The sequence below is a fragment of the Mixophyes fleayi genome, chromosome 11 (genome assembly GCF_038048845.1).
Source record: "Mixophyes fleayi isolate aMixFle1 chromosome 11, aMixFle1.hap1, whole genome shotgun sequence".
Classification (NCBI taxonomy): domain Eukaryota; kingdom Metazoa; phylum Chordata; class Amphibia; order Anura; family Limnodynastidae; genus Mixophyes; species Mixophyes fleayi.
The window spans coordinates 70626813-70634652 of NC_134412.1; positions in this window are offsets into that span (position 1 = coordinate 70626813).

The window sequence follows — 7840 nt, forward strand, 5'->3', positions numbered from 1 at the left end:
ACAAAGTAGGAGAGAGACGGATGGAACGAGGGAGGTCATTCCAGTGAAGTGGGGCTGCACGGGAGTTTCTACTACTGGCACATAATTCCCTCCACTCACACTAACTTTTGGGGTTCCACAAGGCTTTGTTCTGGGCCCTCTTCTTTTCTTCTTTTGATGAACTAATTTTTTCCTTATATCTCTTTACTGCCGACACTCACAAATCTACCTCTCGTCCTCTGACCTCTTCCTTTTCTACTATCTCAGATGACCAACTGTCTCTCTGCTCTTTCCACATGGATGTAATAATGCTACTACCTAAATTGTAACATGTCCAAAACAGAACTTATCATTTTCCTTCCTCGCAGAGTCACCACCTCCCCTCAAACCATTCTCAATGTCAAGGACACCACAAATTCCTGTTGTGATCCTTGAATCCGCCCATTTGCCTTACTATATACACCAAGTCTATTTTGCAGTCCTGTCCTTCCACCTTCAAAATGTTGCTAGATTATACAATTTCCTTAGCTAAGGTGCAGTCAAAAATCATTCATTCTCTCTATCTAGACTATTGTAACCTACTTCTTTGTGGCATTCTCGCAACTTTTCCAGCATCAATTTGTCCTAAATGCTGCAGCAAGCCTTATCTTGCTGTCTCACTGCTCCCCACTTTGCATATTGACTCCCCAAATCTCCAGAAACCAAATCAAATTACTAAACTTCAACTATAAAACTAAAAAGCCATCAACACCACCCTTTCAAACATCTGAATGTTATTTCAAAATGCCTCTTAGATATGCCTCTGACCTGTGCCTCATCTCCTCTCTGCCTATGACCTGTGCCTCACCTCCTCTCTGCCTCTCACCTGAGCCTCACCTCTCAGACCTGCCTACAAGAATTTTCCAATGCCTTCATATACCTATGGCATTCTTTGCCACATCTGATCAGACTCTCTGCCAGCCTTCAAATCTATTAATGTTCTTGAAAACCCAACTTTTTATTATACCTTACACTACTGGAGTCCTTTACTAGATCCTATACTACCCACACTAGTACACCTACCCTTTGTTTTTCGCATCTGCACTTACTTTGTCAACCTTGTAGGCCCCTATTTTATGTATAATCTGTTTTCTCCACTATCCAGCACAGTGGAGCACCGAGATGCCTTCTAAATCAACAACAATCGTAATAAAACATACAAAGCACCCAAGGAAACATATACTATATGGCCAAAAGTATGTGGACACCTGAACATCACACCCATATGTGCTTGTTGAATAGCTCATTCCAAAATCATGGGCATTAACGAGGAGCACTAGCGGTTTGGGGAGGGGGTATCGGGGCATCCTCCCTCCCAACCACCCTAGTAGGAATGTTCTGTCTGCAGCTGCACACTATGCGCGGTTCGTGTCTGCAGAGACAAACAGGCAAGGTATGCTGCCCGGCTGCTTTTGGCCCCTGCACCCGGCAGCCCATACTGTTAAAAGGGGGCGGGGACTAAATCGCCTCCCCTAAATAAAATTCTAGATCATCCCCTGAGGTGGAGTTGTCCCATCTTTTCAGCTATAACAGTCTCCAATGTGCTGGGAAGGCTCAGCTAAAAGTCTGGTAGTGGGGCAATAATATCTAGCTCGCAGCTGGCGTTCCAAATTTTCCCAAAGGTGTTTTGGTCAGGACTCTGTGCACAGGGGCATTGTCCTGCTGAAACAGGAATGGGCCTTTCCCAAAGTGCCTTTGGAGAATGATAGCTGTTGTTACAACTGGCAATGGGAGTTTAAGAGGAAGAGGTCCAGGGCTACATTCATACTGTGTATGAGTGTGTGTCTATATTAGGGAATTTAGACTGTAAGCCCCAATGGGGCAGGGACTGATGTGACCGAGTTCTCTGTACAGCGCTGCGGAATTAGTGGCGCTATATAAATAGATGATGATGATGGTATGGCTTAATTTCTAACTGGTATTGCAGCAATGGACGATACAGACTTGCACAGCCACAAATGTTCTAAACAGTCTACAGCGGAGCAGTATGTATGTTTCATACTTGCCAAATTTTTTCCCTTGTAAAAATTGCCCACTTCTTCCCACCATATCATTCATTATTATAATAAATACAAAACCCATTGTTTCTGCACTTTGCATACTAACTTATCTGGTGTACTGTTTTAGAACATACTAATTGGTGGAACCACTTGTAACCGTCTGTCTGCTCATCCCCTGTATTTTAAGCCCTTATTATATTGGGAACTGTACTATGTTGTCGACTACGTTACAGAGAATTACAACATGCACGAAGATAAGAGAAGATCTCCCCAAAAAAGTGGCAAATTTCCCTGAAGCCAAACCATTGGTTTTGCACAATAGATATCTGAGTTCTGGTGATTTTTGTTTCAGAAATTTACATAATAACTTATTTTTAAACCCACAAGCATCACATATTGTTTAATAACATTTTCAACCAATCTCACCTTTGGACACAGCGGGAAGAGCTTGTGAGCCCGTGCTGAATTGACCCCTTTTTTTCTTTCTTGCTGTTAAAGGTGCTTTTCTTGAACCAGTAGCAGTCTTTCTCAGTTTCCTTTGACTTGTGTATTCATGAAGTTTTTTATCTTTTGACCACTCTTGTCTGTCTTCATTACTTCTGTCAGTTACAGGTAGTGTTGTTTCTTTCACATCAGCGGCCTTTGTCTTATGTTGTGTGATTTCCACTGGCTCTGGAGTATGTTTTGATGTATCGCACAGTCCATTATGTGACTCTTCTATCCTTGTCTCAGCAGGACTGGACTTTAACTGCATTTTTGTAGGATTGCAAGTGAATGTCAGTCGTGAGCCTTGGTCATTTTACTTTGGCTAAACAGCAGGCCTCAATGTTTTTTTCTCTGTTGAGAAAAAAGAACATTTGTATGTATATCAGACATATACTGTTCCCAACATAATCACATTTATGTGGCTTTGGGTGTCTCTTTACATAAAAGAGGAGTATTTTGATAATGTCAATCTAAATTCCTGTTAAATAAAAAGGTTGCAAAAGAAACAGTGACGTATTAATTATTCAAACATGCAGAAAGGTCGGTGTTTACCTTTAAAATTAAACCTTTATGATTTTAATAGAGCTAGTATTATGGTTACAATCAGTGGTCAGGTCATGTTGCCTATATCTGCATAGAGATTAATAGAATCGTATTACGGTCATGTCCGGTGGTCAGGCCATGTTGAGTTGGTGTAGTGTCCTATGTCTACATAGATTGCAATATAATTTGTATTATGATTATGTTCAATAGTCATGTCATGATTTGTAAGTGTAGTGTTTTATATCTGCATAGAGTGTAATAGATCTGTATCATGATCATGTCCAGTGATCAGGTCAAGCTGGGTACTGTAAGGCGCCATCCCCGCACATTCAGGAAGTGTCGGGACGGGCGCCCTTCTCCTCCGAACAATTGCGTCCAGTCTTCTGGGCAGCGGGCGCCGTTGCATGCGCAATTCACGCTTCTCTGTTGCTAAGCAACGGGATGCTCCTCTCTGGCTTCCTGACGGCGGTCAGCTGATTCTGACCGCCGAGCTCCCTGCCACCAATGATATCTCCTCTGCACCTATTTAAAGGATCGTCTAGCGCCATTCTGGGCCATAGAACCAAGGTCCACCTTACTTCTAGCTCCTGTATATCTCATCTCTCTGCATCCTGACTTCCTTTTGGCTTGTGACCCGGATTGTCTGACCCTGCTCCTGGATTCCACTTTGGCTTATATTGGACCTCCCGGCTAGACCTTTGCAACTTTGACTCTGCTTCTGGAAAGACTCTTTTGGCTCATTTTGGATCGGCTGGCTTGACCTTTGCATTCTTGCCTCTGCGTTTGCCTGTTCCTTTGGTTCTGTATTCTAGCACGGTTCTGACCCGGATTGCCTGACCTCTCTATCATCTCACTCATGGCTACCTTGGAGGGCCATGACCTGCGTGTCTCCACGCGAAGCCCAAAACTCCTTGCAGGGGTCCCTGGAGAAGACCTGGGGCACGTTAGACTCCACGCCTCCTAGGCTAGCTTTGCCAATACCAGTAGTCTGTCCTGTATCTGTATAGAGTGTAATAGAATTTATGTTATGATTATGTCCAGTGATCAGGTCATCTTGGGTATGTGTAGTGCACTATATCTGTATAGAGTGTAATAGAATTTGTATTTTGATTATGTCCAGTGGTCAGATGATGTTTGTTAGCTGCAGTGTGTTATGTCTGTATAGTTGCCAACATATTAAAATAATTTTCAGGGACACTTTGCTGCTCAGCTGCTACATCTAACCAAACAATACTGTCTTGGTGGATCTTGGATCACTACAATCTACCTTATGTCATATTTACTGGGTTTGATTATAACATACCTTTTTGCATTTTAAATACTAATTCCCCAAAAAACTGGTACAAAGCCCTGAGGATAAGAAGAAATGGTAATATTTAAAAGGAATTTTATTTTGTAGTTTGTCAATATTGCAAAATAGTGACCTTTCCAAGGGCAAAAGTTTGGGACTGTCTCTGGAAATTTGGGTACATTTATCAAAGAGCTAGTTATCCCATAGCACTATGGTGTCTATTTAACAGGTGGTGAAGAGCCAAAATACTGGCATAAGCGCAAGCAAAATGCTCTTTAACTGCTTTTTGCTATTTAACAAAGGCTTGACATTGGAGAGAACAGAGATTTCTCCTGCCTTAACATAATTACCAGAGTTTATCACTGTTCCCTATCACTGTCACTAGACAGTAGCATTATTCAATATATTAAGGATGGCCTTACGATGCAGATGAAGAGGGAAAATGTTTTGGTGAAGAGTGGGATCTTCGTCGGGGCTCCCAGAGCAGACCCAACATGGTAAATTGCAGTGGTGTTTCTTTATGTTTTACTGCAATTTGCAGTGATACATATTGATAGTTACCGGGTCATAAATTGGCCCCTATATGTTAAAGTTGTTATCACCAGCGACAACTCTTCCGGTGCCATGTGGACAGGGCCGGTGCAAGGTTGCCCGGCGCCCTAGGCAAAGTTTAAGCTCGTCGCCCCCCTCCCCCCCACATAAAAAAATATTTTTTTATTTCACAGCCCCTAACACACTTAGAATTTTTGAAATAAAAATAACTCTTACCTCCTCTTGGCTGGCTAGGATGCAGTTCAGATGTCTGACGCAGCACTGATGTCTGGCGCAGAATGCTGTCCAGGCTTCACTGCTGCCCAGGAGCAAACACAGGATATCTAGAGTGGAGGCTCTAAATGTTAGATTTCAGAACCAAACAAACAAAAAAAAGAAAACATGACATCACTCGCCTGTTACAGACTGACATGTACCCGCTGTCCACCAACTTCACTCACACATGCCCATCTGCCCACTAGCTATTCTCACATATGTCACCTATGCCCTTGCATAGCTGCAATTTGTCACGGCACTATTTTAGTACATAGACTCCATAGTCTCTAACTTAAGGACATTTATAAGTGTAATCCCACACTTTCTGTAGCATCCATTCTCCCCCCACACACACATTTACTGTAGCTTCCATTCTCCCGCCCCACACACTTTCTGTAGCATCCATTCTCCCCCACACACACATTTACTGTAGCTTCCATTCTCCCCCCCCCACACTTTCTGTAGCATCCATTCTCCCCCCCCCCCACATATTCTGTAGCATCCATTCTCCCCCCCCCACACTTTCTGTAGCATCCATTCTCCCCCCCCCACACTTTCTGTAGCATCCATTCTCCCCCACACACACATTTACTGTAGCATCCATTCTCCCCCCCCCCCCCCACATATTCTGTAGCTTCCATTATCCCCCCACCACACACATTTTATGTAGCATTCATTCTCCCTCTTCCCCTTTTTACTGTAGCATCCACTCCTCCTCCCCCCTCGGTTCTCTGCAGCATACTTCTGTCACCCTCCCCTCCGTTTCTCTGTTCCATACTTTCACTACCTCTCCCCCTTTTCTGTACTCACCTTCACTTTTCTTCCATTCTCTTCTCCGCCTCTTGTTTCTTGCTTCTTTCCTCTCTCTTTACTTCTGTCAGACTCCTGTCGGCTCTCTACACTGGCAGCGTCGTGACGTCACGACGCTGCCAGGCGCCAGGCACATTTGAAAATGCGGTGCTGCTTACAGTGCAGCACCGCTTAGGTCTACAGGACTACTATATTGCGGGCGGACGATCCGCCCGGCGGCGATCGCGCCGCCCGCTTAAAATGAACTTATTCATAATTGTTTTTTTAATAATCAGTCTCCTCGGCCACAGTGCCGCCCCCCAGAGGCCGGCGCCCTAGGCAGCTGCCTAAGGCTGCCTAATGGTAGCGCCGGCCCTGCATGTGGAGCCTATATATATTCTGGCAATGCCTGTTCTTGTACCAGAAAAGAAGCACTGAAAGAGTGCTTTATTCTTCGAATCCGTGAGTGAGTCTAGCTCTTTTACCAACGACTGAAAATAAAAAGAGTCCCGATCAGCAGCCGATTCATGTGTACACATTAAACTCGTTTTACAAGATTTACCTTCAGATCTGTGCTCTTCATCTGTCATATCCATCAGCTGAAAAGATGGTGACTCTGCGCACTCCATAGAGGTCTATGGATACTGCCAGTCGTGAGTACGTACACACTGCAGGATTGGAACGACATTGTTCCATCGTTAAACGAGATCTTTCATTCAGTTTAAAAATCATATGGAATGATGTGCTTTGGAAGGATAATTGTTCATCGTTGGAGCATACACACTATTGTGATCTCGGGCTGAACGGTCATTATCGTCTGATTGGCCCGATAATCAGCTGAAAACCCTGTAGTGTGTACCCAGCCTAAATCTCTGGCAATATTACATGCAGAGAGTGATCCATGGTGATAGCTGTGATAGATTATTGATACACTGCAGTCACCATTTCTAATAACCAGCTGACTATTCTTTCTTGTATCTCTTGAACAGATGCAGTATTATTCTATTGCCCTGAAGAGACGCAGTATTAACTTTCCCTAAGTCTTTATATGGTGATGCATTAAGGAAGGTTATCTTTTTATCATTGGAACCCGAGTACAACTCTCTCTGTACAAAATATTTATATTTCCTGGAGGCAGGGAGTGGCTGCAGACAGATATTTCAGAATAATATGAGAAGCACTTTATAATAAATGAAAACATAGTAAAATAAATGGCACACAGCATGATTTTTGCACACTATTAAATGACCTATTGATCAAAAAGCGTTAATGCTGCAATTTATAGAAAAAAATATTGATACGGGCCTGGAAGGTACTGGTTGTCTAACCATCCTGAGAGCGATAACAGAACAAATATAGCGGAGTAAATAGGCTGTGCCATGCAACTCCGGGGAAATTATAAGGAGAAGAATACAGGAGTCCCATCGCCAGCGAATACACCCATTTTCATTGGCAACAGGGCTTCTCGCCCTTTAATAAATTGGCACCAAAATTAGTAAAAGGAAACTTGTATTTTGTGTTACATCATCATCATCATTCATCAGTCATGGGGCCTGATTCATTAAGGATCTTAACTTAAGAAACTTCTTATTTCAGTCTCCTAGACAAAACCATGTTACAATGCAAGGGGTGCAAATTAGATTTCTGTTTTGCACATAAGTTAAATACTGACTGTTTTTTCATGTAGCACACAAATATCAACTTTAAATTTCAGTGTACAAATAAACTATCAAGTATTTGTGTGCTGCATGAAAAAACAGGCAGTATTTAACTTATGTGCAAAGCAGAATACTAATTTGCACCCCTTGCATTGTAACATGGTTTTGTCCAGGAGACTGAAATAAGAAGTTTCTTAAGTTAAGATCCTTAATTAATCAGGCCCATGGTCTCTGCACACACACCTTCT